At 42.9% G+C, this 17,805-nt stretch overlaps 1 long non-coding RNA gene across 1 annotated transcript in view; it reads left to right on the top strand.

The window, feature by feature from the left end:
• Positions 1-17,471, top strand: part of LOC144586295 (uncharacterized) — a 72,093-nt gene extending 54,622 nt beyond the window's left edge. Inside the window, exon 2 of the long non-coding RNA XR_013541039.1 lies at positions 16,957-17,471. This is a non-coding gene — a long non-coding RNA (uncharacterized LOC144586295). The remainder of the gene's footprint in view (positions 1-16,956) is intronic.
• The last annotated feature ends 334 nt before the right edge of the window (positions 17,472-17,805 follow it).

Here is a 17,805-nt window from a genome sequence, read left to right as displayed (position 1 = left end):
TCTCTTGACAAAACTTTATTAGCCTTTGCCCCGCTTCGTTCTGAACTCCAAGGCCAAACGTCCCTGTTGTTCCTTTTATCTCTTGGCTCCCTACTTTAGCATTCCAGTCCCCTAGAATGAGAAGAACATCTTTCTTTGGTGTCAGTTCTAGAAGGTGTTGTAAATCTTCATAAAATTGTTCAGTTTCAGTCTCCTCAGCAACGGTGGTTGGTGCATAAACTTGGATTATTGTGATGTTGAAATGTCTGCCATGGATTCGTAATGACATCATTCTATCATTTTTGAGATTGTACCCCATTACAGCTTTTCCCACTCTTTTGTTGACTATGAGGGCTACTCCATTCCTTCTACAGGATTCTTGCCCACAATAGTAGATATGATAATCATTTGAGTTGAATCCCCCATTCCTGTCCATTTTCTGTGGTTACCGAAGCATAATATTCCACATTCATAAACCAGAGGGTTTTGTTTTTGTAGAATTGAATAGTATTCATATTGACTATCGTGGAATCTTGAGTATCCAGGAGTTCTGATGGTTTAAAATTCCTCATTCTAAATCTGAAAGGCTAAAATTCCAAATTCTGTATCTGAATCCCAAATCTGAATTTTGGAGCTAGTGCACATCTCTAGATATCAGTCAGAAATGCTGAGTTGGGAGCTGTCCACAGAAACCCTTAGGAATGATGGTGCTGAAACAGGGAAAGAGAGAAGTCTGGAACTTGACACTGCTTTATTCAACACAAATAGTTTCAAACCCTCACTAAAAATATGTAAAGACTACTTCATGTGTCATGGTTCTAATGCCTATCTGAATCATACACAGAAGAATTAAGGCGTAGTACCTGTGAACAGGTTTCATAAGTGTACACATAATTTGCTATTAGCTATTACTCTTTGTGGTTTGTTGCTACATTGGAAGACTCGTGGCTTCAGACTGTCAGTGGCCCCAGGGTGAGCCAGACATCTAAGGTCATGGGATAAAGCCACAAGTAAAAATACCCTACCCCACACTCCTTTCTCAACCATTTCCAGAACTAAAAACTGCACCTTAGATGCAAGCATTTTCACTGTATAGCTGGAAATGCTTCTGGGTTCATACCTGTATACCTGGAACATTCCCAACAGAACCCTCGACTGGAATGGGTGGATGACCAACAGAAGCGGGGTTTTAAAAGTCAACATTCTTCCTTGTTTATACAGAAAATATGCAGAACACATTTTATCATGCATTTGGGGATGGAAATCCACTGTCTTGCTGGAGCCAAAGAACAGTGGCTTAAAATGAGACTCTGATTTCTAGGCCAGTACAAAACTGACAAACTCTACAGGTTAAATGTGTTTCCTAATCACTCACATGCTGAATCCTTTGTGAATGGGCCATCTTGCTATTTGCCACCAACTCTGGTCTTTTGAAACGTGAGATATCTGTATGTGCGAATCATTCATGTGCCCTTCCCATTCAGAGACAGGCTGCCTTACTCTAACAGTAGAAGGAAAATGTGGGAAAGGGGTCATTGTGGTTATGTCCTTCCAGCCACTTTTCCTTATTGCAAGTACAGTTACCATGACCTGGGCATGAGATGGAGACATATAGCTGGAGCAATAGAGGAGAGTAAAGTGTAGGAGGGGGAGGTTTTCTGTTTCTCTGCTCCATGCATCCTTTTTACTGTTCATATGAGACCCTTTACTCCTGTTTGCATCTGAACAGATGGAACATGTGAAAAGAAACATGTCTACAATTGCCATGTCTAATTTGGCTGTAAAGGTTCTTCTTATTCATCTTGATGAAAAACCCTGTTTAACTTAAACCGTTACACATTCCTGCTGAAGCTGGGCCAATAGAAACATCATAGTTCTTCTTCTGACTGTCCAGTGGAAAGGACTTTAATGTTATTTTATCATATAAAGGACAGCAAAGTCATGGTAAGTATCCACCTCTTTTGCAAGGTTGTGGGAAGTCCCCCTTGACATTTTTAGCCCAGTCGTGTCTGACTCTAGCGGGTGGTGCTCATCCCGATTTCAAGCTGTAGAGCCAGAGCTTGTCTGAAGACAGTTTCCATTGCCACATGGCCAGCGTGACTAGGGAACACTGTTTTACCTTCCCACCGAGGTGGTACCTATTTATCTACTCGCATTTGCATGCTTTCGAACTGCTAGGTTGGCAAGGAGCTGGGACAAAGCGACGGGAGCTCACTCCGTTGCGTGGATTCGATCTTACGACTGCTGGTCTTCTGACCTTGCAGCACAGAGGCTTCTGCTGTTTAGCCCACAGCGCCACCACATCAGGGGGAAATGCTGCTGCCATTAGAAGGAAAGGAGGGAGGGAGAGACAGAGTCCAGGACAGGGAGAAAAGCAGAGACCAATGCTTTCTGAAATGATAATAAGGTGGATAGTATTAGCATTCAGCCCTGGCCTCAGCGGTTGCAGTTCTAACAAAAGTCAAAGGGGAGCTGTGTCAGCTTATGTCACGGGCAGAGTTTGGCACACCATGTTAATAAAGTGCAAACTTCATGACCAAAAGAGTTGAGAACAGAGAGAGAGAGAGAGAGACCTGTTCTTTTTGCAACCAGTAAAAACTTTCTTGATCTGACAGAGCAGCTTAAAAGAGAGACAGATATAAAGAGATCTTGTTTGCTAGAGATTCAGATAAAGGGAAGTGTTCTCTCATGGTATTATGATGGCATAGTGAGTTCCAGGCAAAATTAATTTCAGTTTGCCAGGAAAAAGGAAGCATAGCCAGACTGTAAATAAATAAATAAATAAATAAATAAATAAATAAATAAATAAATAAATAAATAAATAAATAAATAAATAAATAAAATTTTAAAAACAATAAAAACAAAGGTATACTCATTAGTCTATTAATAAAAATAAAATCCCAAGTTGGTCATTGCTTTTATTAAGACGATTTCCAAAGAGTTAATCTGTTTTATCACATACAACAAAAGCGTGACAAAACAAAGCAAAAATCAAGTCATGCAGCATCTTTAAGACTAACATAGTTATTTCAATATGAGCTTTTCTGGTTGCAATGAGCTTCATCAGACACATATGCTCTTCTGACCAACTAAGACCTCAGAAATGTGTACAATGTTTGAAGTTCTTCAGAAGGCTATGGGGAATACAAATGTAAGGCATCAGCAGCCAAAGTCAGTCACAAAATTGATACTGTAATCTCAAATAAATCACTAGTAGCTGTTGGAGTATCAGATTACTCCTAGCAATATGAATTTAATATGCAACTTGATTTCTGAAAAACCAAGGCTGGTTAATTAACACCTACAAGGATATGTGCGATTCACCAAATGGACAGATCTCTTGTGTTCACAGCCAGCTTGTGCTTTGGAACTGAAGACATTACCAGTGGGAAGAAGAATGGCAAGATGTACATGACAAAGATCAATCTGAATGTTGAGGCCACCAATGTCAACAGTAAAGATAATCTACAAGAGTCTCCCTTCACTCACTACCACAGACAGACATTAAGCAAGGGGAAATCACAGAATCAGATTTTTTTTCATCAATTAAACACATTTCACCCAAACACAAACAATTGCAACGGCTGTTTGAAACCCATTCAGAAGTTACAACATTTTGTTTAGACTGCCCCTCCTATCAGTAATGGCTTAGTACAGAATGCTCTTTTGACTGGTCACAGAATATGAACTGAAGTGGCCGCAGCAGGGATGTGTGAGTAGCAGGAGTTGGTACATATTGGCAGCCATCTAGAGGTACCATGTTTTAGAAGGTGAAAGGGGCTTCCTTAGAACAGACCTCCAAGACTAGTGTGTCTAGGTAGAAAGGAAATAGAACTCTCTATTTGTTCTTATATCATATCAGAGGCCATTGGGCCATATTTATTGTCTTCTCTGGCTATCAGCCACTTTCCCAGATCTCAGGCAGAGCTCTGCTGGATGCAGAGTTTGCAATTTCTCCTTCCAACAGAGCTATGCCTGAGATCTGGGGACATAAATATTTTACTACAAGTCCCATAATTCCTTAGTGGTCATACTGATTGGGGCTTTCTGAGAGTTATAGTTCAAAACAGTGTTTTTCTCCAAAGCTCTGCTGTGGTCATGCTTCCTGTGTTTGCTGGTAGTACTATGCCACGTCGCAGGAACTGTACCACAGGGCAGGATAAGTGGAGCGCACATTTACTCATGTCAGGATCTGAACTAAATGGAGGGTTACTGTCAATACTAAATCATCTTACATCACACTGTTCCTGATTTTAAGCACAGTCTATCCCACAATCCTTCTCCCACTTCTTGCTTTTTTCAGAACTGTGACAACGAAGGGTAGAGACACAACTTTAGAAATTCAGTGGGAGGTGTTTCTTGACACATTCTGGAAATATCCCCATCACCCTACTTCATTGCAAAGAATTCCTCTTGCAAATTAAAGATAAATAATCAGCTATAGAATAAATACTCATGAAAGATGGACTATCCCAGTAAGGAATAAAGTTTTAAAATGGTGAACCCAGGTGTGCAGCTAAGTGAAGGCTGGTTTCTTTACAGGAGAATACTCTTTGGGATTATCTTTGGAATAATATTTGGAATTTGCCTTTGGAATCATCTCCCTCCGGAGATCTGCATGGCCTCTTCGCTCGGCATCTTTAAAAGCCAATTGAAAACCTGGCTGTTTAGGCAGGCCTTCCCTCCACCCAATACTTGATTTACTCTTTTACCTTTTCCATCTTGAATCAGTTTGATTATGATGTCTTATAATTATTGTTATATTTTAAATTGTTTATTTTATGTTGCACGCCGCCCAGAGTAGTCTATTGACTAGATGGGCGGGATATAAATGCAATAAATAAATAAATAAATAAATAAATAAATAAATAAATAAATAAATAAATAAATAAAGACTGATTCTTTCTTCATGCTCCTGTTCTACCAATAATTCCTCTTTTCATATTCACCCATTATTGCCATTATTCTTCACCACTTGTCCTCTCACATGGTCATGTCATTCCCCACAGCTACGTATTTTTCAGACTAGCTCTCTCTCTCACATGTCCTTCAGTCTGTCAGGCCCAGATAAGCACATTATGCTGGAGGCCACAGATCCTAAAACCATGGCACCAGCTCAGCTCAAGACTTTTTCCCACATGGTAGCATGAGGTTGCCTAGCAATCCTGCACAATCTCTCTCTGTGGCAGCTAGCAGCTTTTCTTCCACTGCACTCTGGCTAATAGTGATGCGCCTTCCGATTCATAATGATTTGTCTGCAGAATGGATGCTGTTTCCTATTTGCATGCATAGATTTCAGATGTCGTCTTGTTACTGGTTGCCTAAGAAGCTCAACAGCTTGGATGCCGTTTCTCCATTTGACATGCTGTTGTTTAAGATAAATCCATTTATTAGGACTTGGAAAGAAACTATCACTATATAGGAGAGAAAAACATGGAAGTTATACTTGCATCCATAAAATCTGAAATACTAATGTGAAAAGAAACAGTGGTGCTGGCTGCATCTTTGTCAACAGCATGGTAGAGGTCAGGGTGTAAACATTTCAGGGACTAGAATGAGAGAGGCCAAAGGTCGAACCATAAATCTTGTTGGCCATTGCTGGCTCAAGGTATTTTCCTGCCTGAGGTAGAACAGCAAACAGCCTCCCATCCCCCAAAATGAAGCCACACAATATCTGAAGCCAGTCAAATTATTTCAACACAAGGGTTGGGTAACTCCTCAAGCATCTCTTGGTCCAAGGGCAAGGGCAGGTGATACTTCTATTAGGCCACTAAAAAAAAGGAAAATTACAAACACCATGGGTGTAACGGGCAGACATAACATCACCTGTCCATCACAGCTGGGCAGTGAGTCATCACCCTATGGCAGTGGTGTCGAACTGTGGCCCTCCAGATGTTCTTGGACTTCAACTCCCAGAAGCCTTCACCACCACCTCTGCTGGCCAGGATTTCTGGGAGTTGAAGGCCAAGAACATCTGGAGGGCCACAGTTCGACACCACTGCATGGTGTGACGGAGGGTGGAACTTAAGGGGAGGAGCTAGTATAAAAAGGGGGGTGAAGAGTGTGTGAGGGGAGATTGGAGATGAGAGTCTGAGCTGAGAGTTTAAAGTGATTGTTAGTTTTAGAGTGAGTGAGAGAGCCTGTCAGTGTGAAATAGTCTGTGTGAGCCAGTGTTTATTAACAGTGATTGATTAATTGATTCTTTACCCGTGATTTACCATTCTTATTTTTGTAATCAATAAACCAGTTTTTGTTTTTAAAAGATATACTTGTCCTTTTATGATTTTTTTTAAGGATACGTTGGTGGCAGCAGAGGTTTTTGATGTGAAGTAGCAACCACTCTGTGAAGGGTGAGGGTGGCTGTTACAATGGGCTTTCAGCTAATATTTGTTTGTGCTCTTTTAGTTATCTAATAGCGGTATCATTGACCCTTGCCTTTGGATTGTGTACAAATCCACATGGCTTTCTCCCCTTTTGTCAAGAATTTCTTATCATACCTGGAAGTACTAATAGCATGATAACAAATTAGACAATTGATCTATTGCTGTTCTTTCATGATACTTTAAATCTTCTACCTCAGGTGGCTGCCTCTCTCTCCCTAAACATAGGGCCAGCCTTGTTGGTGGGTGACATTGTGTCTGTCACTATGTCTCAGTCTAACCCACCATTCAAGGGGACTGTAAGGATAACATGGAAAATAAGGGGCCCCTATACACTGTCCTGAGTTTCTTGGATTAATTTAAGAGTATAAAATGTAATAAATGGATGGGGAAGTAATCATAAACAAATTAGTTGTTTACAATGAATGTATGTATGAAGAATGTACACCAATGTATCACATCTTCACACATTTGATTTTGAACTGGGCAACACAAAAAGTCAGTTATGAACTAGAAACAGAATTTTTTAGACTTTTGGTTATCAAGGACAGGTAGCCAGTATCTGTATACTTGACTGTAGAGATGAGGTGCAGCACCAGGTCAGGATGCCAGAGATGTTATCAAAATTCACACTTTGTGGAGAAGCTTTCCAACAGATGGTGAACACGAATATCAAAAGTGCTCTTTGAAGAGGCACTGGTAATTATCCACATTTGGCTCCTAGAAAGTGAAGGCAGTGATCTGTCCCAAAAATCCCTTGATATGCAAATCTGACCAGTTCTACCTGAGAAGCCCAGTTAATTGCCTTTGGGCAAAAGCCCTCTTTGATGTGTAGTGCTTGGCCAAAGAATACCCAGAAAATCAACAAAGGGCCAGGATGGGTACTTGAGACAGCAGTCAGAAACAAAGAGAGAAGAGAGCTGCTTTTCTGTTTTCCAAGACATTGGGAAGATGTACTTTTGAATTGTGGTGCTGGAGAAGACTCTTGAGAGTCCCCTGGACTGCAAGGAGAACAAACCTATCCATTCTGAAGGAAATCAACCCTGAGTGCTCACTGGAAGGATAGATCCTGAAGCTGAGGCTCCAATACTTTGGCCATCTCATGAGAAGAGAAGACTCCCTGGAAAAGACACTGATGTTAGGAAAGTGTGAAGGCAGGAGGAGAAGGGGACGACAGAGGATGAGATGGTTGGACAGTGTCATGGAAGCTACCAATATGAATTTGACACAAATCCGGGAGGCAGTGGAAGATAGGAGGGCCTGGCATGCTCTGGTCCATGGAGTCACGAAGAATTGGACATGACTAAACAACTAAACAACAACAAAAGTCTGAAGAAGAAATGTGCATCTAAGTAAGTAAAGATGGATCTTGCTGTCCTCTTGTGTTGCAGGATGTAGAGCTAACCTGGTTCAATCTAAATCCAAAGTATCTTACTGCTCTTGGTCCAAACTACCTGAGATTTATTTTGGTCTTTTATTCCTTTCACAGAAGAGAGAGCTGGTGGCAGAACTACCCAGAATTTCAGGGGGGGGGGAAAGAGCGTGGGGCTGTAGTAATGGGGTGCTGGGTTCCTTCCTCCCCAGCTTTGCTTAGCCAAGGTCCTAAGCACCCTTTTTTGACAATGACATAATCCATGTATTTCTAAAGTTATTTTCAAACATGCCTATTATTTAGGCACAACTCCTTGTTAGCTCATAGACATCCCAGGGAACCTTGGAACAGAAGTCAGCCAAGTTTCTAATGACTCTACTGCTACTAATGATGATCCTACATTGCTGCTTGTGAAATGCAAAGAGTTAGTTTGCTGGCTGGGATGTTGCTGATAGGATTGTGGTTTGTGAAACTTCACCTGTAAATTGTCTCTCTGACAAAAGACAGCAGGTGGGTTCTTGTAGGCTCAAAAAGAGAGAGAAAGATACTTATTGTCTGTATGATAGGTAGTGCTTTTACTCCATTAACTGCTCAGCCATTGTCAGGTTTGAGATCAACAAAGACAAGTTTGAAGGAAGATGCTCGGTGGAGGGCAATAAGGCAGCTTTTACAGATGGTTAGTGTGGGGGAGGCAGTGAGTTAGGAAATGAAAGCTGGTATCAACAACCGAGCTAAGGCAGGGGATGAGAAGGACTTGCCCTAGAAATGCAATGTGTACATTTTGCACAAAGATAGCATTTAGGTTGTGCTCCTGAGAGCATTGCACAATAAATGTGCTTGATTTTCTGGTGCCTTAGATGTCTTTATTAACAACAAGAGCAGCAGCAGCAATTCCTAAATCAAAGGAAATTGTTGAGTACCATTACTCTATAAATGGTAAAGACTGTTTGTGACTCTCTGTGTCTATACATGTTTTCTTTCTTGCACTGTTTTCATGGTAGGGAAAAAGAAAAACAGTGTACTGTGGTTTTCAGGAAAGATTTGGTGAAGTCCGATGGTGCCATCCAACCCACAGAGAAGGCCCTGATCCACCAGATGCCTCCCCTAAAGAAAGAGAATTATTATATTTTCTCTCCAACCCTGCCACCATTTGCACTGCTCTAGAGAGTCCTTTGAGACTCTGAATCACATTTTTGGGTATTTGATTGCAAGAGGCTACAAAAAGTAGGGAAAACGAAAAGGATTTTCCTCTCTTCGTCCATTGGTATAGAAAGCTACTCTCCAAGTGGAACAGAACCATAGGACTCTCTACCCATCAGACTGATTCTGGGTGTTGAGTTTATGAGCACATTCACACATCATCTACTTGTACTCTTCAAAGTGATACTGTATGTCTAGTGGTGCCACTATATACACGAGAAAATAAATAAACATTCAGTCCAGGCACCACTTTTTTTATTTTTCACTAGATTGCAGAAATGAGTAAATCTGTCAACATCTTATTATCAGTCAAATAGTTCGAACAATGTCCTTTGGCAAGAGTGAAAATAGGGAAAGCAAATGAAATGCAAGGATTTTGAATAGACTGATAATGAAAGCATAATTACCAAAAGGTAAATGAAAGAGGCATGACAAAAATCAACCAGTCATATAAAACAGCAGATTAAATGGTTGTGCAACCATAGGAGGGAGAATTGAAAAATATTTCCAAAAGCAATGGAAATTGTACAGAAAATGGGGAAAATATTTAGGTGCAGAATAAACTACAAGGTTAAAAAAGATTAAAAATATGTGGATTAAAAATTAGGTAACATCTGCATTTTTAAATAGCATGGGCTACTGTAGTGAACACTGCTCTCACAAAATTACTTTGTTTAAATTAAAACAACTCAAACAGATTTAAGAACAAGCTTTGCCCATGTCTAGCCTTTACCAATCTGGAACCCACCAGATTGTTTGGATACAATTCCAATAATCCTCAGACAGCCTGGGTTGATAGAAATTGTAGCCCAGGACAGCTTGAATTGTGACATGATGGCAAAGCTGCTTTTGTCAGGCTCGGTTTGAAATGCTCCAGGCTAAGTTTGTTAACTGTCCTTCCCGTCATTTTGCCTTTCCATTTTTGATATTCAGTAGCACATTCAGTAAGGGACGTGGTGGCGCTGCGGGCTAAACCGCAGAAGCCTGTGCTGCAGGGTCAGAAGACCGAGCAGTCATAAGATCGAATCCACGCGACGGAGTGAGCTCCCGTCGCTTGTCTCAGCTCCCGCCAACCTAGCGGTTTGAAAGCATGCAAATGCAGGCTTAGTTTTTTGTGTGTGTGAAATGAAACACTCAATTTTGCCCTCCTAACCTTCTTATTTCTTTTTTCTTGACCCACCCAAAATATACATATTCCTTCATTTGCAAGCATCCTTAATCTTCTCCTAATTTCCATATGATTAAGCCAAAAGGGAAAGTAAATCTTGTCCATTTTCGTTTCCTGGTTGTTTCTGATTTGTTCTTATAGAATCAGACAAAATATTGATTTGTTCCCTTATCCCTGCTAGTCCTGATTATTATAGTGCTCCCACCACTTCTGTCCATTGCTCATAGGGTGCACAAACTCCTTTTGTGCACCCTATGTGATCCCCTTGCTTCTCCTACAATTTTCCAACATTATTTTTTAATTCTATAGTGTCTTTTTAATTTATTTTTATTTTATAAATACATGTTTAACATCTGTCTCTTGATGCTGCTTCACAGGATCTTTATTAAATCAGCACTAAATATTTATTTTAAACCAGTAGTTTTATTTTCCACTCTTCAGGCTTTATCACACACACACACTGCTATATGCGTCTGACGGCTGCATGATGGCTGCTCCTTTGCTCCGTCTTTTAAACAATGCTGGCATGTTCATTCAAATTCTTTCTCCACCTGCCCACCTGCCTTTTGAGTCTTAATCCACTTTGCTCCATTTGTCCTTGTCTTAAGAACTTGCAGTCCTGTAGGAAAACCTGGGCATTAGGGTGAGTTCAGGAGCAGAGCATGCCTTTTGCATACAGAAGGTCGCAGGCACCATCCCTGGCATCTTCTGTTAAAAGGATTTTGGGTAGCATGACTAAGTGTCCTCCTTTGGCTGGGACCACGCGGAATTAAGAGGTTTGCACCTTTATTGCCATAAAAGCAGATGGGAATGTCCCAAGGTACTTATAAAGAACTTTAATGCCGTCTCCCTTTAAACATCTGATACATTTTCAGACAACCACTGTGTGTGAACTGAGAATTTCTAAAACAGCCACAATGTGAGACTCTTTTCTTTCTTCCTTTCTCCAGACTTCTAAATACTCACTGGGAAAATGAAGAAAGAAAGGAAACCACTTTTCTTTTGTGATCACTTTAAACTTTCTTGAAGAAGAGCATCCTGTGGCTCAAAAAGCATTAATGTAGACAAAAGATACGAACATTATTTATAGGCACCCAGGTTGTCCCTTTTAAGATTTTGTGATACCATGGAGAGCTCCTGCCAACTGTAATAAATGATGCTGGACTACATGGAGGAGCCATACTGTCACTATGCAGCCAATTACACATCTCACGTATTTAATACTTTGTACAGTAGATATTGTTACATACAGCACTGATGTTACCTGTCTGTCATGGGTTTGGAGGGAAAGTTCCATCCTATGGGGAGTGGAAGGCGGGACATCAGGAGGAGGGGCTGTACTGTATAAATATGTGAAGCGTGTGTGGAGAGTTTATGAGATGCTGAGACAGACTGTGAGACACTGGGAGGGACGAAGCAGCAGCTGGGGAAGAAGAAGCTGTTGTGGGAGTCTGTGTGTCTGACAGGGTACTACTGTGTGTCAGAGTACCAACCTGAAAGGTTCAGGGGTCTGTTGGCTAGCCAGAACTGATAGGTTCAGGGTCTGTGCTTTAAGTTAAAGGTTCTAGGTGAACCAAACTGTATGCTTGTGTGTGTGAGAATAAGCCACGTTACTTTATTTTATTCACCTGATTGTTTTATTTACCCTGTTTGTATTTAAAATAAACCTTATTCTTTTGTTGTTTAAAAATCCATCCCTGGTCTGTGTGACTTATTATAGGGAATGGTTGGTGGCAGCTTAGTAACTGTGTGATAGATCCCAGTAGGTCTGGGTTTGTCACATTGATTGGTGTCCAGCGTGTGGGATACGACTGGTCCAGTTGTCCAGCGGTCCAGCAAAGCCTTGGCAAGTGTGCCCAGAGCAAGGGGGGTCTAGTCAGGGACAGTCTGAGGCGCGTAGGTAATCTTCTAGGTGTACCTCACGGGGAGGTGCGCTAGTAGAAGAACGTGCCAACTGGGGAGACTTAGATTAAGGTGCTCTGAGGCAGCCTGATTTTGGCGGGAAAACGCTGAGGCAAAACTGCGTAGCAACAGTGAGCTAGCTTGCCAGCTGAGAGGCCCAGCAGAGGGGGGTAGGCTCTGACTCGATACTGTTGCAAATTTAGTGCTGAAGAACAGCAGCAATCTCTGGGAGAGCTGGTTCTGGGGCAGGAGGGAAAAAAGTGGTCGTTTTATTTTGAGGCTTGACTTTTAAAGCAGCCTGTTCTGAGGGGGGGTATGCCCTTGACTCGAAGCCAAGTAGCAGACATGAGTGAAGTGAAAGACCCCCAGATTGACCAAGGTTCTGAGGATGAATTTGGCTCAGTGCAAGGTGATAGCACAGGAGAACAGAACCCAGAGCTCAGAAAATTACTCATAGCCCAACAGCATGAATTGAGGATGAGGCAATTGGAAAAAGAAGAAAGATTAGAGAGAGAGAGAATGGAAATGGAGAGGGAATTGCAGAGAGAGAAAATGGCGTTTGAATTAAAGAGATTGGAACTGATGAACCAGAACAATAATAATAATAGGGATTCTGAGGGGGGCCAACTGTCTAAGGCTGACCTGAAGAAATTCCCTGTGTACCACAAGGGAGATTGTCCTGAGGTGTTCTTTTCCTTAGTGGAAAGAGCGTTTGTGGACTTCTCAGTGAGGGAAACTGAGAAGATGACCATCATGCGGTCTTTAATCAGTGGTAGCCTGGCTGAGGTTTATGCCGAGATGCCTGAGGAACGGATGAAAGATTTCGCAGAGTTTAAAAAACTGGTGTTTGCAAGACATGGGATAAATGCAGAGCAGCTGAGACAAAGGTTCAGGTCCCTCACCAAGAAGCCAGAACAGACTTTTACCCAAGTGGGGGCCCAATTGGTGAGGCTGCTTGAGAAATGGCTGTCGCAGGAGGGAACAGAGACCTATGAACAGCTTAAAGACTTGATAGCCCTGGAACAGTTCTATTCAGTTCTGCATGGGGAATTGAAATTCCAGGTGAGGGAAAGGAAACCGAAATCTGTGGCAGCAGCCGCAGAAATCGCGGATTTTATCTCCCAAATAAGAAAGCCCTTGGGTGAGGGAAAATCTGTAGGTAAACCCAAAGAAACCTACAGCAAGTACTCTCAGGGACCAGGGAAAAGCCAGCAAGGGGGAGGGGCCCATGGTGAAGGGAAGCCCTCAGGCATGAAACCAAGCCCTCAGAATTTGGAGGGAAAACCCAAACAAGAGGAGAGAGAATCAAAATACACCAGAAAATGCTATTTCTGTCAGGGAAAGGGTCATCTGATCTCAGAGTGTGAGAAATTGAAGCAGCTAAAAGGAATGGTGCCTCAGAATTCTAGTGGGACCAAGCCAAAAGCTGTGTTCTGTGTCCAGCAAGAGCAAGGCTCAGTGTCACAGAGGGAGCCTGTTGCCATGGCTACTCAGTCTGGAACAGCTACCTATGCTGAGCAGGCTGAGGAAAATGGTCCTCCTGTGGAGGTAAAGCGCTGCTTGCTGATAAAAACAGATTCTCAGTTGTTTGAGACAGCCGGGGTGGACGTAGGAATACTTGACCGTCAGTATAGGGGGCTGCGGGACACTTGTTCCCAGGTAACCCTGTGCCATCCCGATATCATTCCCCGGGAGTTTATAATCCCAAATGAGAGCATAAAGGTAGCAGGGATTGAGGGGCAGGTAATCTCTCTGCCAGTAGCAGAGGTACCTGTCAACTTTCAAGGCTGGAGGGGAGATTGGCGGATAGCGATTTCATCGACTCTGCCAGCAGCCGTGCTCGTGGGAAATGACCTGGCTGAACATGTGAAAAGGGTGCTAGTGATTACACGCTCACAAGCCACCACGGGGACAGTTCAGGGGGGTAATGATGAGCCAGAGGCGGAAGCAGAGGGGAGTTCAGAAGCTGTGGTGGAAACCTTAACCACAGACAGCAGATTTGGACAGGAGCAAAAGGCAGACGCCACTCTCCAAAAGTGTTTTGAACAGGTGACTGACGCCCAGCTAACACCTGAAACCCCAGTGAGATTTCTGGAGAAAAAGGGGATTTTATATAGAGAAACCCTGAGGAACATCTCAAAAGGGGGAGATGGGATCAGAAGTCAACTGGTGGTACCTGAAAAGTATCGCCCCATGATCTTACAAAGGGGGCACTCTGACATGTTTGCTGCACACTTAGGGGTCAACAAAACACAGCAGAGAATCACACAGAATTTCTACTGGCCTGACATAGGGAAGCAGATCAGGGAGTTCTGTAAACAATGCGATGTGTGTCAAAGGCAGGGGAATAACCGCGACAGGACCAAAGCAAAGCTGTGCCCTTTGCCTGTGATTGACACTCCGTTCAAATGCATAGGGGTGGATATTGTGGGACCTTTGCCCAAGGCCACAAAGAGGGGGAACAGGTTCATCCTAACAATTGTGGACCATGCCACAAGGTATCCTGAAGCCATACCCTTGACTAATATTGAAACTAACACAGTGGCAGATGCTTTGGTGGGGTACATGTCCAGGATGGGATTTGCCTCAGAGATAATCACAGATTTGGGGGCATCGTTCACGTCAAAGCTCATGAAACGCTTATGGCAAATCTGTGGAATAAAGCACAAGGAAACCACTGCTTATCATCCGGAAAGTAATGGGTTAACTGAGAAGTTCAATGGGACTCTAATGCGCATGATTAGGGCTTACTTGGCAGAGAATCCAAACAATTGGGACCAGAAGCTGCAATCCCTTTTGTTTGCTTATCGATCAGTGCCACAAGCCAGTACCGGGTTCAGTCCATTCGAGCTTTTATTTGGGAGAAGGGTGAAAGGGCCCCTTGATTTGATAAAACAAAATTGGGAGCAGATCACCCAGGATGACCCACAAGACGTTGTGACTTACATAGACACCTTGATGAATGACCTAAAGCGAAATCTAGAGCTGGCAGCAGAAAACCTGCAAGCGCAGAAGGTCAAACAGAAAACATGGTATGACCGCAAAGCTAGAGAGAGGCACTTTGACCCAGGGGAGGAAGTGCTTTGGCTTAGGCCCTGCAGAGTGAATAAGCTGCAGCTCAAATGGGCAGGACCATATAGGGTCATTTCCAAGATGTCAGATCTGAACTACCTAATAGAGCAGGAGGAGAACCAAGCAAGGAGGGTGGTTCATGTGAATGCCCTAAAACCCTACTACAGAGGGGAACAGAGGGTTCTATTTGCTATAAAAGCAGCTGAGAGTGAGGAAGCTGAATTACCCTTCTGGGAGGGTAGAGGGGAAGTAAAATACAACCCAGAGGAGGTAAAGATCAGTCCTGCACTCACCCAAGACCAGCAGCAAGAACTAAAAATGCTGCTTAGCAAATATCAACAGGTGTTTTCCAACAAGCCGGGGATAGTGAAGGGAGTGATGCATCGGATCCACACAGGGGATGCACCCCCGCAGGCAGTATCCCCATACCGAGTAACGGGACCCTATAGGGACAAGGTGCGGAAGGAGCTGGACGAGATGCTGAGGGAGAACATAATCGTCCCCTCTTCTAGTCCTTGGTCCTCTCCGATAGTCCTTGTGGACAAGCCTGATGGGAGCCTTAGGTTTTGTGTCGATTACAGGAAATTAAACCGTGTAACCACTCCTGATGCCTACCCAATGCCCAGGCTAGACAACCTGATTGAAACCATAGGGGGTTGTCGGTTCATCTCATCATTGGACCTGGTAAAGGGATATTGGCAATTAAGAATTGATCCCAGGGATCAAGAAAAAACTGCCTTTTGCAGCCCTTTTGGTCTCTATGAGTTTCGAGTCCTGAGCTTTGGTCTCAGAAATGCACCAGCCACATTCCAAAGGCTGATGGACCAGACCTTGGCAGGGCTCAGTGACTTTACAGTGGCCTACATTGATGACATAGGGATCTTCAGTAATACCTGGGAAGATCACCTGATACACCTGGAGTTAGTGCTGCAGAGGTTAAGTGCAGCAGGGCTAACAGTAAAGGCCAGCAAGTGTCAGCTGGGTAGCCCAGAAATAAAATACTTAGGTCACATGGTAGGGGGAGGAATGATAAAACCCCTGGAGGCCAAAATAGAAGCTGTTCGAGATTGGCCTAGACCCACCACCAAGAGAAAAGTCAAATCATTTCTTGGGTTGGTGGGCTACTACAGAAAGTTCATCCCGAGGTTTAGCGAGATTGCGGCTCCGCTGACCGATCTGACGAGGAAGAAGGCTGATGACCGCATCCCGTGGACCAGCGACTGTGAGGCGGCGTTCCAGAGGTTGAAGGAGGCGTTAATCAACTATCCTGTCCTGCGTGCTCCAGACTTCGACCGGGAGTTTATCATCTACACCGACGCGTCTAACAGCGGGGTAGGAGCAGTTCTGTGCCAGGAGGATGAGAATGGTGACCAACATCCGGTGTCCTACCTGAGTAGGAAACTTCAAAAAGGTGAGAGACATTTGGCAACCGTGGAGAAGGAGTGTTTGGCCATAGTCTACGCGATCCAGAAGGCCAAGCCTTACATCTGGGGAAGACATTTTATTCTGTGTACTGACCATTCACCATTGCAATGGTTAAAGACAATGAAAACCCACAATAGCAAACTTATGAGGTGGGCTTTAAACCTACAGGACTATGACTTTGAAGTGAAGGTGGTCAGAGGGTCAGTGAACTGTGTTGCTGACGCCTTATCAAGAAGACCTGAAGACTGAAGACGGCGAAAGAACATGGACTATATGTATATAATGAAAACAAAAAGTTAAAATGTACCTGGTTTTGAATTCGGTTTGTATGAATAAAGGTAAATTGATGTAATGTATATGGTAAATGTTTAAATGCATAATTGCTATGGTTAACTTAGAGTGTAAGGATAAGTAAGTATAATATGGTATGTATAACTGTTGTTGTGTATTTTATACAGGTTGTTTTTTGGTGAAAAGCACGTTAGCTTTCCCCCTACAAAACAACTTATAAAGAGGGGAGGTGTTACATACAGCACTGATGTTACCTGTCTGTCATGGGTTTGGAGGGAAAGTTCCATCCTATGGGGAGTGGAAGGCGGGACATCAGGAGGAGGGGCTGTACTGTATAAATATGTGAAGCGTGTGTGGAGAGTTTATGAGATGCTGAGACAGACTGTGAGACACTGGGAGGGACGAAGCAGCAGCTGGGGAAGAAGAAGCTGTTGTGGGAGTCTGTGTGTCTGACAGGGTACTACTGTGTGTCAGAGTACCAACCTGAAAGGTTCAGGGGTCTGTTGGCTAGCCAGAACTGATAGGTTCAGGGTCTGTGCTTTAAGTTAAAGGTTCTAGGTGAACCAAACTGTATGCTTGTGTGTGTGAGAATAAGCCACGTTACTTTATTTTATTCACCTGATTGTTTTATTTACCCTGTTTGTATTTAAAATAAACCTTATTCTTTTGTTGTTTAAAAATCCATCCCTGGTCTGTGTGACTTATTATAGGGAATGGTTGGTGGCAGCTTAGTAACTGTGTGATAGATCCCAGTAGGTCTGGGTTTGTCACAGATATATCTTTGATGTACTTTAAAAAATAATAAATATACATAAATACTGTTATTAATTCAACTGGACTAACTTTTGCATCATCATACTTGGGTTGGCCATCAATAAAATTCATCACACAGGTTGCAGTCCAAACTGCAAGAGATGCAGAACTCATGGCTCAGCAGGAAAGCAGAGGAGATTCAGGACTTTGCTGATTGTGGAGAAACTAAGAAGTTCTTTGAAGCATTCAAAACCATCTATGGC

This window comes from Pogona vitticeps, chromosome 2, assembly GCF_051106095.1.
Source record: "Pogona vitticeps strain Pit_001003342236 chromosome 2, PviZW2.1, whole genome shotgun sequence".
Lineage (NCBI taxonomy): Eukaryota > Metazoa > Chordata > Lepidosauria > Squamata > Agamidae > Pogona > Pogona vitticeps.
Note: the sequence above shows the minus strand (reverse complement) of the source record. Positions and strands in the feature narration are given on the sequence as shown.